This window comes from Talpa occidentalis, unplaced genomic scaffold (genome assembly GCF_014898055.3).
Source record: "Talpa occidentalis isolate TD23 unplaced genomic scaffold, MPIMG_talOcc4v2.1 talOcc4.13, whole genome shotgun sequence".
Classification (NCBI taxonomy): Eukaryota; Metazoa; Chordata; class Mammalia; order Eulipotyphla; family Talpidae; genus Talpa; species Talpa occidentalis.
Window position 1 is genome coordinate 34,454,713 of NW_023601322.1, and position 21,194 is coordinate 34,475,906.

The window sequence follows — 21,194 nt, forward strand, 5'->3', positions numbered from 1 at the left end:
CAACACAACTATATAGTATACCTGTGTGGAGGATACATGCATAGAAATTTAGGTGATGAAAGCTGATGTCTGCAAGTTGTTTAAACAGCAAGAAGAAATTATATCGAAAAGGATTTCTCCTTCTGGAACAATATTCAATCTGAGATGAGCTTTCCACTCCCCAAACTCTTTTTCCACCTAAGGCTTTATATGTGAACATAAGATACCAATGGAATAAAATTGCAAAGAAAAATATATTGCAGGTATTATGCATTCATTGGAGAAAAAAAATAATGGGACTTACTAAAACTGTTCTATAGTATAAAAATATTTGAAAAGTGGATAAGAACATGGTTTCCAATACCATAATTTTAATAAAATGGAAAACAATTGTATAGACTACATGGGGCCTATATTTTTTTTTGCCGTAGAGAAATAAGGACATGAAAAAGAGATGATTGCCATGAAAAAGAGATGAAAACATTCTGATATTACAACCAAAAGGGGGTTGAAAAAGTCCACGAAAGAAATCGGAAAATGTCATAACAGAATTTTAAGTATATTAGAAATAGCATTGAACAAATCAACCATGGCAATAAACCAAATCTGTGATGCAGGAAGCATATTTAAGAAGTGTCTCTGAAATGCATAGAAAAGGGTCACAAAAATGATGGAGGACCTGAGAAAATGTTATAATGAAACAACAAAAGAGATTCAACACCCAGATGGTCTATGTTCCTAAAGATAACACAGAACCAATGGCAGTAAATGAATAGTCAAAAGAAAATAGAATAAAAAATTGGAAGAAGTTAGGGCATCTGAGAACGCAAGTCAAAGAAACACATGAACCAAATAAAATTAAGTAAATGACAATAATTTAAGTTCACTGCTACTAAAAGGAGTAATCTCAGTCTTCCTTCAAGGATAGTTTATGATTCAGCAGGATCATTGCTAGTTGTAATAATAATTAATAATTTATAAAATAATAATAGTAAAATAAATCAACCATTGGGAAAAATGAATTGAATTGAAAACATCTCTATAATAGATTGCCAAGTGTCAGAAAGAGTTAACAAGATTGAATGTACCATACAACTCCATTTTCACACTGTGTGTTCTAAAAATCAGTTATGCAGGGCCTACCGTGGTGGCGCAGCTGTTGAGCGCTGGGCTGCAAAGCTGCCTGCAGCCTCTGCAGCACAGGTTCGATCCCTGGCCGGCGAGGGTCCCACATGGCACGCAGACCTCTCCTGCCATGCCCGCTGCTCCCCTCAGCAGTGTATTTCGTCAGTCTGCCTGTTCTGTTCTGTTCCCCGCTCTGGCTCTGGTGAATTATCTCACCACCCCGCGCTTCTGACTGTACCCAGTGCTTGTATAAATAAATAAATAAATCTTAAAAAAAAAAGTTATGCATCAAAAACACTAATAGTGATTTTCTGTGGTGATGAGTAATAAGACTACATTTTCCTTGTTTTGTTTTTTTCTATGTTTACTAAATGTATAAAAAAAAATCATACTGTCTTTGTAATGGGAGAAAAAAGTGTATCTTCAAATAAATGTTCAGTTTGGATATTGTACAAAATTACTTTGTGCAGGAAAGAACTATTTTAGTCCAGGTGACGGTTGGTACAGGCTGTATGATTGCAAAATTAGTTAGAAGTGTGATAGAAACGTTGTTGTAGTTCTCACTGAGGGGAAAGCGATCTATCATTGTAACCAGTGCCCTTTGAACTCATCTGTTTTTCTTCTCTTCAATTTATTGTTGCTTTCTGTGTCTCATTTGATAAAAGAAAGGTAAAGTATTATTAGTTAAATAAAAGAAAGTTGAACTATGTATAATATTTTATTTTACTAAGACTATTATAAATTATTTATTGCAAGCATTATCCCAGAACATTTATACTACAGCACATTTCATGTACCTGAGTGTTTTTATCATAGATGTAGGGAACATTTGGCACTTTAGCAAGCTAATACAACACAGGAAACTAAAAGAGATATCTACAAATTAGAAATGGGTAATCTGTGGATAATCCAAGTGGTCTCTGCAGTCCACAGTTAACACAGTTCCAAAATCTGTCTCCTTGAGAGTTAGGTCTGTGTTATCATAAGTGAATAAAGTTAATGTCAAGATAAATTTATCAACTATTTTAAAATCAAGAATGGTTCTAGGAAACAAATAATTAAATTAAAAATCAATTTTTGAAGGTTTTCAATGTAATGAAGACATATAATAAAATTCCTCATATGCTCATTTCTTTAAGAAAATTTAATTACTAAAGGTGTCTGACACATTAAGCAGTCCCTGAAAGTTGTTTAATTTGAAAATGCAATGAAAATTTTAGCAGGGACTTAGGCAATTTGATTTTATTTCAGTATTAAACATTTATTTAAAAAAATCATATGGTTCTGTTCAGAGACATGTACAGTCTAAAATTAGGCACACACAAATCTCATACAGATATGCATGTTATACTGGTTCAAGAACTATTTAACAATTCTCTGACTTGCCTCTTGACAAGACTAATTGAGTAGTATCAATGTTTTAAGTGCATAGAACTTCTGAAACTTTGCTTGAGTTGGAGATATGAAATATGTGTCTGCCATGAGTTGTCATAATTAATGGCTAAATGACTAATAATACTAGTGACATGCATGTCTCTTAGAGAATAAGAGTGTTCAAATAGGTCATAGAACAGCTACAGCAGGTGTGGCCTTTGATCTCCACTAAGTGGCAACACATTCAGCCCTGTCTGTGAGTTAAAACAAGCATGAGATTTTGATAAGATAATTTACAATAGCAGGCAGATAGTCACCAACAATGTACCAGGCAGGATTTTAATGCCAAGGAAGCTGATTTGAGCAAGAAAGAAGGCAGCTGCCCTTAAAGAGATTCGATTTCATTTGGGGAGAGAAGCAGGAAATAAAACAAAAGAGGTAATACATCTTGACAGTTTTAAATAGGAACTAGAGCTCTGAAGAAAGCAAATTAGGGTAATGATGAAGAGTGATTCAAGGAAAGGAAAATTACCTAAGGTAGTCAGAGATGTTTTGAGTCCAAAGAGAGTCAGCCTTGCTTCTCAGCTATGCACCCTATACATCCAAAATCCTAATGTATGAGATGATTTTCTTCTTAGCAAAATGGTATGCATTTTTGAGCATAGCAAATGAAAGAATACATGATAACTCACTGACTCTATGCTAAGCACTTTGTAAGTTAATATGTAGATTTGCAATATATACATAGATCTTGTTTGAGCTTTAGCAGGATCACATTAAATAGATCTTATAGTTTCTCCGAGAAGGAAACTGAGACCTAGAGAGGCATGGTGACCTGCCTCAGGTTACACATGTAAAGTTAGAATTTCAACCAAGGATCTGACTCCTAAGCTTGAATTCTTTCTGAAACTCCACATTAATCATTGTCTTCCACATGAATCATTATCCACAATACTTTGGAGAATGAGTGTATTTCCTTTGTATTTTCAAACACGTGTTGTTACCCTATCCAGATGCCTCTCCTGGGTGGGTGCACCAGCCTGTGGCTGTGCTGAGTGATCATGGCTGACTTTGCACAACTGTATCGCACCTCCCGAGACTTGCTGGGCTGACTGGAGCTGTTTTGCTTGGAAATGTCTGGGATTTTTAGTGTTCCCTTTCCCCAGCTGACCCACAACTAATAATGGAATGCAGCGTCAATCCTCTTGCCTCAAGAGAGAACAACTCTGGGCTGTCCCTCACACGCCATTGTTACCCTGAAATCAGCTAAAGCTTTGCCTCAGCTGATCACATATTTGCTCAGTTCCTTACTCTGCATGCTATTCTGCTTCCCTCACTTGCTTACAGTTTCTCCTGAGAGCTCTACCTCAATAAATCATTGCAGCAGTATTTCGGTCTCAGGCTGTTTCTATGGAACCTGACCTAAGACATTTATTCAACAAATATTCATTGAACACCTACTTTGTGTCAGGTTTTGAGTTAAACTCCAGGGTTTCAGAAATCAACATACTATGGTTCTTTCATTCTGGCATTGGGTTTGGGGGAGGGACAGTGCATAGACAGCTAGTAAAATATGAAAAAAAGTCATAATAGAGGCATTCTATCAAAAATTACCACAGGATCAAAGGAAAAGGCACATCTAACTCTGATTGAAGTAGAGAGAAAGGTGAGAGACAATGAAAGGCTTCACAGATCATACGTGATGAATAGAAACTTATCAAGTTGATAAGTATGAGAAGGGCTTAAATAGAAGAGGGATTGTCCTGTGGAAAGATGTAATGCCATGAAAGAAAATGGTAAGGGTAAGGGAATCTCAAATTACTTTTTATAAACAAACAGGTATTTTTACACAAGACCGTAATGACTATCTGATAATCTATTATAAAATCATGACATGTTAAAGAGTTCGGATAGTAAAAAACAAAATTATTAAAGCTACAAAGAAAAAGGCAAAATCTGTAAAGCTAAAATGCATGCATTACATCTTTTTGTGAAAAGAAGATATTCCCCTTTGTGTCAATTTAGTTGCTAACTTAAGATATGCCATGTTTTTCAAAAGTGTAATTGATTAATAAAGTATATTAACATGTCTCGATCCTGCAGTGGGATTAGAATTGTGTTAGAAGTCTCCTAACTTTCTTATCACTGAGTAGACACATTTTGAAAATGTTCTTTAACATCTGTGTTGATGTTTGTCATTATGAGCCTATAGCAAGATGCTTTTATGATTTTTGGCACAAGCATTTAGTTGTTAACTGGGCACAGTTCACATTATTTGTCATGTTCAGTTATTTTTATTGTTAAGTGTGCATCATTTGACCATATAAATCAGGCAGTGATTTGATTTGCTCATTACAGAGGCTAAAAATAATCCATCTGACCTGCAGTGAACCGTTTACTTTGGTCATTAAATTATGACCATTGTTTCATTGCTGTTTTCATTTTATATGTGAAGCAAGGTCAGTGCTGGGGGAAAAAGTTGTGAAGTGTGCAATATCCTCAATCTGTCTGCCTCCAAGAGTCTCTAATTAGGTAGCTGGCTGCTCTGAACTTTTTCATTTCCCTATTCTTTCATCCAAATATCATGCCCAGGCTTTAAGAGCATCAGAAGAAACCCTGCCAAATTAACACCGATGTGTGAAGAGCTTTAAAACCTGAAGTTGTCTTCTCAAGGTTGGGTGCAATTGGTATAGAAGAGTGAGTCACAGAGGACTCTGACATTGTTAGAGGTTTACGAAACTATTTCACATTCAAGATTACAAAAGAAATTCTACTTTTTCATGGTAAGGCAATGAAGGCTATTTGATGAGTTGATAAAACACTACAAAACACAAAACCTCTACAACAAAATGTAAAAAAAGAGAGGTGGTGGAAAGATTGAGAAATTCAGTAACTTTGTAACCTAAAGAGTGGGAATTATCCCAGTGAGATCACCTGTCAGATCTATGGCTGTCCATCAGTCAGGTAATGCTCCCCAAAATCACCCCCCTATTGGTATCATGAAAACAATACCACCAATCTAATCTCAGAGACTGAGTTATTTTATGGATGAAGTAAACTCAAATGCATTTATTGTGTTTATTTTGTATACTGGAAAACTCATAGAAAATGTTAGGATCCATCCCAGGTTGTAACTTTTGCTGCATTTAAAGGAGATGCCTTCTAGCTGTGGTGGAGCCAGCACCACACCTTCCCTTCATGTCTGCACCATCACATCACCTACCAAGTCACATGTCAGCCCCATGCAGGTACACAAAAATTGTTTAAGTTGTTTAAAAAACTCTCGCCCATATGTACAAACAGAACTTACATTAAAAAAAAAATCAAAGCATATGCATTTTTACACAATTATTTTCTTTAAAGATTTTATTTTTTAGATTTATTTTCTATATTTTACATCATTTTTCATTTTTGCACAATGTATGCATTTTCATCTTAGTTATAGTCCCCATACAATTCCCACCACCCTTGTTTTGATCCTACTCCCTTCTCCCCCCCCACACCTGTAGTGTGTCTCTGGTTTATGGTTCCTTGTTGATTTTGATTTTTACTTTATTATAATTAGTCTTTGTCCTTGTCCCTTCTTTAGTATACAAAATTTTTTATCCAGTATTAATTTAAAGTGACAGTGCTTAAATCCACATAAACTTCTACATCTTCTTGGCAAAATAATGAGTAAATTTGAATATCTCATTGTTTTTTTTTCTATTTTATCAACATATCCAGAGGAAGGATAATAAGTTAAGCATGTCCACACACTATTCTTAAAAGAGATAGTGAATTTTTTTCAGGTTAATTTCCAGTGTAAGTGTCCCCATGCATTCATTCTCTATGAGCATCAGTTATTAGATTTTAACTCCTCTCTCCTTCGAGTGTGTTTTACATGTTTTCAGATATCCTCCTAACTTTTTTTGTTGTTTTGACAAGAGGAATAAAATGTACTTTATGACCAAATTCATGTATGTTTTGGACTGCTTCACTAAGAGATGGTTGGGGGAACTTAATCAAGAGAACTTATATAGAGTTTAATGCAGAAAATAAAGCAGAGAAAGTAAGCACTGAAAATAAATTACATTGAAAACAGAGTAAATCCTTTTTATCTGTCTGTCTATTTAATTTCTCTCATTTTCACATGAAAGAAGATGCTTCCAAGAAAAGGATTGTATCTCAAGGTTTAGCTACTTATTCTGATTTTCCAAGTACTAGGGTACTATCATCCCCACAATCATGGTCTTTTGTTACTCACCACCAAAATCACTTGTGCCTCAATTTTTAAATGTTTTGTTCATATATATGTATTAATTTATTTATACAAGCACTGGGTACAGTCAGAAGCGCAGGAGGGTGAGAAAATTCACCAGAGCCAGAGTGGGGAAAAGAACAGGCAGAATGAGGAAGAACACTGCTGAGGGGAGCAGCAGGCACGGCAGGAGAGGTCTGTGCACCATGTGGGATCCTTACCGGTGGCCAGGGATCAAACTGGCACTGCAGAGGCTGTGGGCAGCTTCGCAGCCCAGCACTCAACCGCTGCGCCACCAGGAGAGGCCCTGTTTTGTTCATATTTTCTGTAAATTTTCAATGGGTCTGAACCGTGCCGTTTAGCCTGGTTGCACAAATTAAAGTATGTGGACAGAAAAAGCCAGGGATAGTGTTCTTACATCCACAAAAAGATGGCTAATTGTCCTACTCTTAAGAATTTGATCTAAAAAAGAGGCTACAGTGGCAAGAGAATTTGGAAGTGATATGTCAGAGAAGAAACTAGCCTTGATTCTTATTTTTTAAGAAATAATTTCAAGAATTTTTCAAACCTACTTAAGTATTTTTGGGTTTTATTCTTATTCTTATGAGAGAACTATAGCTATGGATGAAAGTATTGAAAACCTACAGCAACTCTGTATATTAGTCTTCCTTCAGAAAAGAGTCTTTCCTAAAAATCATCAGATTGGTCTTGGGCTACCAGTATAGGTGATTCGGTGTTTGAAAATATTGCACAGTCTCACTGTAGCATTTTATATGGTTTTGTCTTATTTTGTACTTTAAAATTCAGTTTCATCAATAACTTCTTTATATCTGAATCTGTGTTCTATGGATTTTGGTCCACTTTCTCCTCTTTCCCTACCAAAATTCCAGTCCTAACTTCTTCCTAAACTCCGAAACATTCACGAGAAGAGACAGAATTTGAATGAGAAACAGTTGTTTTTCAGGCACACAATTATTAAATTTCAAACTGCATGAAATGTCAAGGGAGGTAAATCAAGAAATAAGCTCCTCCCCAAAAACAGCTTCATTAGGGACTAGTTGAGTACCATTGTTGTAATTACACTACTGTCTTTACAAATACCTTCTATATCATTTTCTGTTTAGTTTAAAGGCCAATTGTGAGTTTCTTGAATTAGACCTGAATCCCTGGGCCATGGTGTTCTGCTCACATCTGCCCTAAGCACTGCACGTTAAAGCAGCCGCCACCAATGTCAATAGAGTCCTATAAAGATTAATGGGGCACCTGAAAAGCAACAAGGGCTTTGAGTGATTTCAGGGATTTCAGACTCCAAAAATCAATTTTCCTGAAAATGCCCTTGCTAATTTAACTGATAGTATTTGACACTCCTCTTGCATAGTACAAGCTGGAAGACTGCATGTGACTCAAAGCTTTACTTTGGCCAAGCATATAAATGTGTGTATATATATTTGTGTGTGTGCATATGTGTGTGTTTGTGTGTGTATATATGTGTGTGTGTGTGTATATATATATATATACATATATAAAATCTAACATATAGACATGCATGTATGTGTATATGAACCAGTGTGGAAATTAATCATGTTTTCTTAAAATCAAATGTGAATTTCCTTAAAAATATTTAAAGAAAAATAAGTCTTTATAGGTATGGAATCATTCAGATTAAACAAAATTAAAAGAAATATACTGCTTTCTGTAACTTATTGGCATATCATATGAACTATGCTCCACTATCTCCTAAATAATTTGATTAATGATTGAAACTAACTTTATAATCCCAGCAGAAGGGATTGTATTAGAGTTTTATAACATTTTTATAAAGGCAGAACTTATATTAAAACTTCAACATAGAAGGAAAAAAAGTCACAAAATTGAATGTTGTAGAAATACTTTGAAGTGTTTATGTAGTATTTATAAAAATATATTGTGATTCAAGTGTATTTTGTATTATTTATGAATGTTTCTATTCATTAGAAGTAAATATTGTCATGTAAGCAGAAAATAAGGACATTAAATTTTTAAGTGGAATTCTTCAAAAGGTCTTTTAAAATCTTTATTTAAGAGAATTTTAGGTTGACTTTATCATAGCACCTGGGTTTAGTAATTGCTTCTTCTAATATTAGTGAAATCTTTGTAAAAGACTTTGAAATAAAAAAGTAAAAAAAAAGGAATTAGGTAAAGCTTTTGAAGCCTGGTGGCCTTGCATGCCGCTGCCAACTCTTAATAAGCATACTTTTTGAAGTCTCATTGATCCTTGATTTGAGATCCCAGGTTTTGTAATAAAATATGACATGATTTCTCACTCTGGTGCAGGGCAATTTACTGCAAAAGAAAATGCAAAGTCCTACCTAGTGTAGGGTTCTGACCTATTCAGAGAATTCATGAAGTTCATCAAACCTGCCTACTATAACTCAGAACTTCCCATTTTCAATTTCGTTATCACATGAAACTAACAGAGTGTGGTTTAAGTGGCTCACAGTCCTGGGGAAGTAATGCGGCTGACTACTGAAGCAAGTCTTTGGAAGTGAACGATGTGACTTTACAGGATGTGGTGACTGCTCCCACTTCACCCCTCCTCCCCAAACTTACACACTCACAGGCCAGTTTTTTCTCTTCACTGCTGTTACCAGCATGACTGTTGCCTTCAATTACACTACACAACGCAGTGCTCTGCAGTTCCTGCGTAAAGCTCTTCCAAGCTGCACATCTAGCAGAGTTCATTGGCTTTTTTACTTCTTCTAAGGTTCACATGACTTAACTCTACTGATTAAAAAAATAAAATAGATGGAAATACTTTAAAAGGTGGAGAAGAAAAACATTTCAGAGCATCTAGACTTAGTAACTACTGTAACATTCAAACGAAAAGTGACTATTTGAAAACAGGGAATAAAGAAAACTTCCATAAACCATGGAGACAGTGAACTGAAGAAGAAATTGGAATGTTTACAGTCACATAGGTGGAAGATTTAGGGAAGTAGATTTCACTGCCGTGATAGACAAAAAGTAGCTGTTACTTAGGGACCAATGCATCTGCTTGCTGTGTGTGCCCAGTTACAGCCTCTTAGCTCACTAACATGAGCAATGTTGTGACAATTCTACCAACACCAGCTGGGGACAGAAAGGCCCTCCACCTGCTTCTCTGCCTTATGTCATTACCAAGTTGTCACATGAAGGGGTATGGTTGGTGTTCCTCAGTATCCTTCTCATCAATGACAGTTCACATTGAGTTTTATTTATTACTTATATATTTATTTTGGTGGGAGGAAATCAGGTTTGTTCAAAAGCTAGAAATATGGTGGACTCAAAGACACCATGAATTTTTGGTATTTTAAGTGGATAGGCACATTGGGTCTACAGCCCTTTCCCACCGATTCTAAATAACAGAGGTTATGATGAGCTCTTCAGGTGTCAGGTTTAATTCGGATCTGCAGTTATCACAAAATCATATCACATACTTCCAGACATGTCAACTCAAAAAAGGGAATTGTTAATGATAAGATGTCTTGGCTCACTAAGATATTTCCAGAGTATACTTATACTTTGCAAAAGGTAAAGGAGTAAATGAAGATCTGGCATTTGAATGAATCTAACACCTACCAAATTTCTATTCTATAAAAAAATTGTTTGTATCAATTTTTCTTAATTCATTCACAAGCAATTATATTTTATTGCTTTTTTTACTGAAATAACATATAACATTATAAAAATTTCAGATGTGCATAATTATAAATCAACATATGTATATTAAAGTTTACCCCTAAAATTCTTTTTTTAAAGATTTATTTATTTATGCATACAAGAACCAGGGAACAGGCAGAGGTGTGGGGGATGAGAGGATTCATCAGAGACAGAGTGGGGAGCAGAACTGAAATACACAGCTGAAATACACAGCTGAGGAGAGCAGCAGGGAGACAGAAGATGTCTGCTGTGTCATGTGGGTAGCTCCCTGGCCGGGGGGATCGAACTCATGCTGCAGAGGCTGTGGATAGCTTCATAGGTTGTGTCTTAATCCCTTGTGCCACCAGGGAGGCCCCAGGCCCTAAAATTCTAATTGTATCTTTCACCACACAATTGACTTCTTTTACCCAATTTGCCTTCCCTTGACTCCCTTCCATTTTGGTAATCATTTATTGGCATTATGGTTTGAAATGTAGTTTGATTTTACTCTGTTCACTCACAAGTGATTTATATTACTAATACATTAATTAAAATTCAACATCACACTATACAAACCTAACCATTTTTGCCCTGACACTTAACAGGTAGAATTTTTGCCTTTATTCTTTCATACTATAAAATCTAGAATGAAATACAAAATTGAGGGGAAAAATAACATTTCATAAAGTACTCAGTATTGTTTCTGAAATGTTGTCATTTTTTAAGTGACAAGATACAGGCTTTTTTCAATCTTCTGTTTTGCTGGACTGGCCCCTTTCCTGGGACAGAGGCCAGCTGATTCAGAAGAGACCTACTGTAAATGAAATACTATCGTTTTCACCCCTGGGGAAAAAGATTACTTATTATCAAGGAGCTACAAGAAATGTGTTCCAACAGATAAAGAACCATCTGACTTTTTGGACTTGTTTCTTTATTTTCTTTACTAGTGCAGACATGGTGCTAACACTGGGGATTTCATGCATATTATTTCTGCTTCCATTCTTTATTTTTATTTTTTTTAGATTTATTTACCCATACAAGAGCTGGGGTGTAGGTCAGAGGTGTGGGGGAAGGTGTGATGATTCACCAGAGATAGAGTAGGGAGTAGAACAGGCAGACTGACTGAAATACACTGCTGAGGGGAGCAGCGGGAAAGACAGGAAAGGTCTGCTGCACCATGTGGGTTAGCTCCCTGGCCAGGGATCAAACTATGTGCTCCGGCGGCTGGCGATAGTTTCATAGAACTAAGATTTAATGGCTGAGGCCCCATATTTCTGCTTCCTTTCTTACCTGCACACAGCACCGACCACCTGCATGTGCTGGTCCCTCTATGTGGAGTCAGCAGAATAAATACCAACAGGCTATCAAATACATGTTGCTTAAGAAGTTATACTTTTAAACACCATCCGATGGCTAGGGTCTCACGCTCCTTATCCCTGTCATAGTATACAGTCATGTTTTTTGGTTCCTTCCTTTTCCTTTTTCAGTCTCCTCTTCATTATCTCAAACATATCACTTCAAAGTCTTAATGTTTTTCTCAGAAAGGTGATAAAAGTAGAAAAGAAAGAGGTGATCAGAAGGATCAATAGGAGCACAGGAGGTGTGCCTTATTTTCTACTGTTACTAGAAATTTCGCCTTGGCTGATTACTATATCAGTGTGGCCAATGGTTTTGCTCTGATCTGTCATGTAAGTTAATTAGCTTTGTCCCTTTCAGAATATACAAGGGATAAAACATCCTCCATCAGTAATATGGCTTTCTACCAGTGGTCTCAGAGGAATTGATGTGGCTTGTAGTAGTGAAGTATGCAGAATTTGGAAAATGGGCTAAACAATCTCTTCCCACATCTGGATAGAATGCCTTGAGACAATGCAACAAGTTTGACAAATGTAATAATCTTTACTGTCATTTTACCTGATTTTCCTATTTTAGTATAACTTTATTACCCAATATAAAAATCACAATATAATATTTTTAAGAATAAAGAAATGATTAAAAATATATTATAAAAAAATTGATCATATAGATAACATTGTTATTTCTTCAAGTAAACTTTTTAGCCTGGTAGTTAAAGGACAAAATAGCTTTCCAAAAGATCTACTCAATAAACTTGTCGTTAAGTAGATATGTGTTTGTATATTAAATGCATATATTTCAATACAACCTAGCCAGTGGATACTAGTAATTAAAAGTATGTATAAATGAATAATTCGAAAGTGTTTCCTTATGACTTGTTTTAATATACAACTAAGATTCATGAATCTTCTTAATATGTTTATATCTCTATGAGTTATTTGTTTTCCCCTTTATTTTACCACTTGTGTTCATTTTCATTTTATTGTGAGAAAATTCCTATTTTCAAACTTCAATGGTAAAATTGAACAGATTTTTATATAAGCAACTTGTAGTTCCAAGAAAAATATTGCAAAAATTAGGTAAATGTTACACTTTTCCCTAGAGTTCAATTTCTAATATCTGAAAGGTATATGATGCCAATAGTTTTCCATTCCACAGACCCACAGAAGAAGCCAATAAATAACATGTATTATTGTATTTATTAAAACTAAACAAGTCAGAAAGAGTTACATGATCTTCAAGAGATGCCTAGCAAGTAATACTGATATAATTAAAGAAATTATATATTTGTGTACCAAGGGATCTCTGGTAGGAAATACGATAAATTCAAGGTGTTCTTCTATATAATGCCATTTAGGTAAGTTTTGCTACAAACACATAATGAAAGTTTTCTACTGAAATCCTAATAGTTGACCTTCCTGAACAATGTCAAAGATTGAGTATTGCCATTGAATTTTCTGCTGTCACTAAATATAGCAAGACAAACTACATTTATTTTTAAATATATCTTTTCTGTCATGACATCTATATGTATATATATTTTTAAATATTTATCCTTGTCTTATTTCCTATCTCACTGTACACATCATATGTATTTGAAATGTGTATCTTAAATCACATCCAAAACAACATGCATAGGTATACACACACATATACTTGCATTGCTACAAAATTGTTACATGTTATATTTGTAAATACTAGTGCTATTTTCCATATCAAAATCTAAAACAGATTTAACCACTTATTAGCCTAGAAAGATGTAATAATATTGTGTACATTTGTTCTCTATTTTTTACATATCTGCTTTAAATCAAGATTTATCTTAACTTATATGAATACACATTTTTCTTACTGTGATTTAGTTTAAGCTTTTAAAAATAATTAGTATGTCTTCATTGGTGATTATTACTACCTATTTGTGCATATTACAGGATTATAGCATTTGAGGATTAAATACAAGTTACACATACCAAAAATGCCTTCTCATATTAAAATAAAATGTACTATGTATCAAATTTTAAAATAGCTGTAGTCTGTGAGAAAATATTTCTAATCGTGTATTTTGTCAGCCCACAAGGAACCCATCAAGGCAAAGTTGACTAATGATTATCATTTTCAGCTGATTTCATAGTATTTCAGTTATAATATAAAGTACATTCCTGTTGGTGATCTGAAAGTCAGTGACTTACATACAATTCGTGAAAAGATTTTGCTTGGGATAATATAAAATGATTTAATTGCTAAGTGAAGATTTTTTTTTACCTACCTAAATCTACTTATTCAAAAAAACATTAACTTTTAATAAGAGAATTTAATACATTATTGACACCCATTAAAATGGAACAAATTATTCCATCAGCTGACCATCTTCATGTCAGGGTAATTCATTGTAACAGCCTTCTTTTTTGTCTGAAATATTTAAAACTGTTTTTGACTGAGAGTGAATTTTTTATGAAGGATACACATTTTACTAACACAGTAAGCTAGTTGGATGATGCTAACCACCAATTAAAGAAACCAGTTACTGTGAAAATAGGGGTAGATATCCTACCCAAGAGTTTAATATAAAGACAAAAATTTATCCTCTAATTTTTCAAACAAAAGAAAGTTACAGTTGCTTGGAATGTTGTCCTCAAATACAGTTCTATTTTCAGTTTTGTCTTTTCAATTCTAAAAGATAACAACGGTGAAAAAAGCAAGTTGTGGAATCAACTACTGATACTAGTTACTGGTCTGAGCAGTAAGGGCTCCAAAAAAATACTTTAGTTCCTGACATCAAGGAAGGGAACTGACAAAACACAAGCATTTCCATAGAACACAATCTGGGTATGCTTATGCCATAGGCTAAACAAGCGATATAATCAATAAGCATTGCAATTTGAAGGGTGGAGAGGAAATGCTGTGCCACACTCTTAGGAGGAAATCAAAAGTGATATCAGATAGTTTAAAGTATTCAGACATTTTGCTATAGAATAGTTCCCTTGAATGCAAGCACTCATATTTGCAAAATTCATCTTGTAAATGAGAAAGATTTTGAATATGCTTTGAAAAATATAAAGTTCTATCTTGAAGAACAAACTCAATGAAAAATAATCAGCATGCTTCACTTTTGGAGTAAATGATATTTTTAACATTGTTTATGCTGGTGGAAAGTTTAAAAAAAAAACACAATTCCTTAGGAACTAAAATGTTTTCAAAAATCATTAATGTTGCTCAATACACAGAAATATAATTGTAAAAAATTCCTTCTACTTTTAAAGGTCAGCTTCACTGTTTTTAGCATGGAATGGGACTAGATTGAAACCCTAAAGATAGTGCATAGTAAAAAAGTTCCTCAAATCAAAAACACTATGCACTAAATGCTGTCATTTTTTAATCCCATTAAAAATGAATCTTACTGATCCAATCTGTTTTTCTTTTACTCTTTAATTATAATATACACCCGTACTAGCAGATTACCAGAAAAAAATATTTCATTAAGTTTTCTGTAAATTTATCCATGAAATGGGGCTGAAACTTTGCAAGTGTTCTCCCACTACGCTTTGATTACATTCTGATTCTCTGATTTATGTACTGGACTGGACTGGCATGTATTAAATCTGCTTGTTTACAGCTTCTAATCAGATCCCAGGAATAGAATAGGATTTCCATGGGAATTATTCACAAGGAAAACAAGTGAACAATTGAAGAGTGACAAAATTTACTTTAAAATTTCAGTTACTGACATTTCATCAAGAATTTGCCTTACAGGCTTCCCTGGTGGCACAAGGGGTTAAGTCTCAGTTACAAAAAGCTATAGGCAGCCACTGCAGCTTGAGTTCGATCCCGCCCCCCCCATGGGAGCTGATCCACTTGGCAAGGCACGCCTCTCCTGTCTCGCCCACTGCTCCCCTCAGCAGTGTATTTCAGTAGATCTGATTGCTCTGTTCCCCGCTCTGTCTCTGGTGAATCCTCTCACACACATGGCCCCCGCCCCCACACCTCTGGCCTACAGCTCTTGGATGCATAAATAAAATAAATCTTTTTATAAAAAAAGAATTTGCCTTAGGATAAGTATGAAGGTGCATACTTTTTCTAATTAACCATCAAAGTATTGAGATAACAATTTAAATATTCATATCAACCTACTCATTGAAAATGCTCTCATAAACATGTTCTCAATTTCCCAAAATTATTTTAGAATAACACCTGCATTTAAAGTCGCTCTGTTTATGCTTCCACTTAGGGAATATTGGTATGTGACGAGAGAGCACCTGTCACCAGTCACAAAAGCTTCTGTAACTTTGCAAGAGCCATGGAAGAGGTGAAACACTCTCTTTTGCACTGTCATGTTATCTGTTAAATCCTAACTAGTGAAAACTTACAGCTGTGGAACTATCTGTGTAATTTAAACTGCCTTTGCTCTAAAGTGTAGACAAATGTGCCAACTTGAGAGCTATTTTCAATCTGTTTTGCATATAAGATTGGATCCAGACTGAATTTCACTTTCAAGGAAAGCTTACTGACACCAGAGAAAATATTGATAAGTGATTACTGATCCTCTCACTTTATGATTTACTACAACTATGCTTCCAGGCATCAATTGAGAAGTATCTTTATTTCTATCTTATTACTGTAATTACCCAGCAATACAATGAAATGAATGTGTCCAAATATCACAAACTAACAACCAGTTATATACTTTTAAGATCCAAGGATTTTCCTGTAAAAAATAATATATGCTAAGTGAGTGTCATCTCAAATAAGGTACCGCGATTTGAATGCAATCTTAAACTTTAGTTTTCTAATTTTTTTGGGGGGGTTGGAAAGAATAGTACCTGTGATAAAAAATGCTATCATGTTTTGATTTTCATGATTGAAGGTAGAAAAATTATTTGTACCTCTTTTAAGAAGTTCATGTGAATTATGTAAAGTGGCAAAATTGAGGCTGACTCAACATTAATGTCTATTGAATTGTGTTGCTCTAAAATCATTGTGTCATTGATGTTCATTATTATAGAAACTAAACCAAAAAAGAGATTCAGAAAGCATACATGAAAATGTAATAGAGTTGATTTGTAAAATGCCAGCTGAAATAATCAAGAGGTTAAGCAGATAGGAGTACAAGTAAAGGTCCATTTTGCAGAAGATGAAAATTAATTTATATTTTTTTCAAAAGAATATTACACAGGATATTGGATAAAGTAAATTCAACATAAAATCATTTTAGCTAATGAATTTCAATCTTAGCCCTTAATGTTCTCTCCATTATCTCCAAATATTTAATTTCTCAGACACTTGTCACCCTATTATTAAATAAAGATTATAATTTAGAAGGCAGTTATTATTTTTCCAAATTAATTTAGCTCCCACTAGAAAATCTGTGAAATAGATATTAGCTCAGGTAGATTTTTTAAGTTTACAGTTTCTCATATATGGGACCCACAAATGTTCCCACAATGGTGGATAAAATTAATGAAAAACAATTTTCTTCTACCAATTTCTGAAAACTATTTTATGGATTCACATATTCTGCTGATAAAACAAATACATGCCATTAAAAAAAAAACAAGGGATATTAATAAGAGACTTTCATATCTTCTCTTTCTACTCTTATTTCTTCCTACCATCATCCTTCATCACCTTGACCCTTTCTCCCTACCACATCCATCTTAACTTCAGAAACCTTGATTCATTTATTCATATCTGCTGGGTTGTGTAAGCATTTTAGTTTTTCAAGTTACCTGCTAGGTAAATATTCAATATTTGTTATTGTGACTTACTTTCCTATACATAATGTCCCTGAACTCGTTTTGTTCTACATGGCAGCATTTCATGTTTCCCTATGGCTGACCATATCTTTAATCCAGTTTACTCTTGATGGGCACTTGGGTTGTTCTATGACCCAGCTCTTGTAAATAGTGTTGCAATAAATACTGCAGAGCATATTGGTTTTCTGTGTGTATTAATGGTTTCATGTTCTTTGTATAGATAACTAAGAGAGGGACTGCTGGGTCATTCAGTACTTTGAATTTTAATTTGTTATGGCAAATACATCTGCAGAGATGGGATCCTGTATTTCTGAATTATATACAGTGTTGTGAACACTATGATATTGATCTTCAGGGCAAGTGGTCTTGGCTGAGGCCACAATCAACCTAAGATAAAAGGGGGTTTGCTGGGGCTCTTTATGCTCTTTATGACTATCTCTTCTCACTGCCACACCAGCTATGGAGCTCCTCAATCTTTACTGATTTCTCTTTTGTTTTCAATAATGCATTAGGGTGTGAGTTGCTTCACAGACAAGCTAATGAAACTCAGGCTGCTTTGAAGTGATAATTCCATAGACCAGTGTCTGAGATTTGCTCTAATTTCAGGAGTTCTTTCCTTAGTTCACTCTGGAGAATTAGCCTACAATTTAGCCTTTATCTTCAATGAATCTGTCAATGTCCCCATCCCCATGCCTTTTAACCAAATAGCCTCTGTTTTCGGAGAATACCTATAAACTTGAAATTTTCCAAGATGTGCTGAAAATGAAGTCAATTACTTTGATGAGATTTTGAGAGTCTCACTCTTATGTCCTTCTCCAAGCAAAATCTCTAAGCAATGGCTCTGGTGATAGTAGCAGAAAAAATAATGTACTTCTATATAACTTCCCGTTTAGGAACTGAACTCTCAATGGTGGTCAGGGCAGATACCCAACTCCCTCTGAAATGCATATCTCAAATGGAACTTCCATACCATGATTAGAAGCAAAGGTAACTTAGACCCTGGCATCATCAGCACAGCATACCCAAGGTAGAGCCTCTGTCCCAACAAAGGGGACTGAGTCAAGAAGACAGTTGCCATTTCTCAGTTACACTACAACTTAGACTCAGTAACAGATAGCTAGAAACAAGATATGATATCCTACCAGTCTCAGGATGCAGCCCTGTGACTATGGGGGGAAAAGGGGGACCAGCTCACTGAACTAAGGCGGGAGGATGGGTATGGACTTTGTTTCATTTACCATGGATCCTTACAGTTCTTACCATGATGTAGTATATTGCCTTAAGTACGTGGTTTAATTTATTATTTTTATTTGTTGTATATTCTTAAGACCATTTCCAAAGACCAAGTGATTGCTTCTCAAAACAATTTCACCAGCCTTGACAGGAAAGGTATCTTCCAAGCCCTCACACTGCCATTTCAGAAATGAAACTCCCAACCTAGAACTCTATATTAAGTAAAATGTCTCTCAAGAATGAAGACAGTTCTTCAGTGACCAATATGTTTTTCATGTACTTCTTGACAATTGGAATATCTTCTTTAAAGACATATTGATTTGAATTCTTAGCCTTTTTAAATTAAATTGTTTGTCTTTTTGCTTTTGTGTTTGAGTGCTTTATGTATTCTGGATGTTAGATCCTTATCAGTTATATGATTTGAAAATAGTTTTTTTCCCATCTGGACATTGTCTCCTTATTTTCTTTATAATGTGTTTTGCTGCACAAAGTTTTCAACTTTATTAACTTTTGGATGTTTTGTGGATATTCAACTTTTTTTTTTTCCTGTTGTTGCTTCACTTTTCTGTCTCAAATAAGAACCCATGGAAAATCCAATATCATAAAGATTTACCCCTTTTACAAAAGAGTTTAATAATTTTAACTTTTAAATTTAGTTCATTTAAAGTTAATTTTTGTATGTGACACGAAGTAAGTGAGGAAGAAGGAAGAAGGACTGGTAAAGAGTGAAGAGAAACTTTTTGGGTGTGATGAACCTGTTCATTACCTTGATTGTGGAGAGTTTCATAGATGTATACATATGTGAAAACTTACAACACTTTATTTATTAAATATGTGCAGTTGATTATATGTTAATAAACATTAATGAACATTTTAAGCAGAAAAAGTCACTGGAAAAAATACAAAACTGAAACTTGAAAATCAATCATTGCAACGATCTAAGGAATTAAGGTGAATTTAAATATATTTTCAAGATGAATTCTCAGCATACTTTAATCTGCCAGTGTGATATTAGAGGACACTGTAACCACAAATAAATATGTTAACTGTAGTTACAATCTTTGAAGTTCTGTTCTGATCATGATTCTGTGTTTAACTTTTCAGTCTAATTTAAACATGCACATTGATTCATTTTTTAACCACAGTGTAGCCAACATTTATTGGATTTATTCTATGTAATAAAATATATAAGCACCAGATATGTATTATTTGCTAATCATTATTAATTGAATGAGGGAGGGAAGAAAAAATAATAATAGGTATCATTTTGGCAGTTCAGATACAGAGGTTAGAAAAACAGTCTTGTTTTCTGATCTCTTGGAACAAATATAAAAATTATTATTTGACATAACAGGTAGTAACCTAGAATTTTCTCATTTGTTTTAAGTGTTTACTTAGAGCATACAATATCTTTTGACATTAGTAATTTTAATCTCTTATAACCACTTGAATTCATGCTATGTTTTTGTAGCATTAAAAAAAATCTACAGAGAAATTTGAAACATAAATTCATTTTCCTTACTGAAATGTTACTCTTTTGACAAATAGTAAATGGGTGTCTGAGCAATACATTTTCTTTTTAAATATGTGTAATTCCTCTGAGTGTCTTTATTTATCACCATAAAAGAGTTTCAAAAATGAATTGCAGCATTTGAAAGAGATGAATTAGAAAATAAACAGACTATAAGTCATAAATGTCAAATTATGTACACCTTTTAAAAACTGAATTTCATAAATCATATTATTAATATTCAAAGAGGTGTGTCCTATTTTGTTACATTACCCAAGGTGAACAACCTGCATTTAATGTCTCTTAAATTAATATATTAAATAAATCCTGAAATGAAATGCAATAAGAATTCAATAATTCATAATTATTGTTTAAACGTATTTGTTATGTTGTAGAATAAAACCATGATTTCTATCATACTGTCTTAATTATTGTAATTTTATACAAAGTACTGAAGTCTATGCTATAAATCCCCCATATTTTTCTTTTTTGTCTAGATTATTTATCTAGTTGAAATATTTCACATTCCTTGGCACATATCAAAAAAAAACTAGCAACAACAAATGTTGGTGAGGTTGTGGAGAAAAAGGAACTCTCCTGCACTGTTGGTGGGAGTGCAAACTGGTCCAACCAATATGGAGAGCTGTGTGGAGATTTCTTGACCTACTAAACATAGAGCTTCCATATGATCCAACAATTCCACTCCTAGGTATTTACCCAAAGGACACAGAAACATCAATTCCAAAGAGCACCTGCACCTCTATGTTTATAGCAGCACTATTTACAATAGCTAAGCTTTGGAAACAACCCAAATGCCCCAAAATAGAGGACAGGATTAAGAAGATGTGGTACATATACACCATGGAATATTACTCAGCATTCAAAAAAGATAAACACATGCAATTTGCAGCAACATGGATGGAGCTGGAAGGGATCATGCTCAGCGAAATAAGCCAGAAAGAAAAAGAAA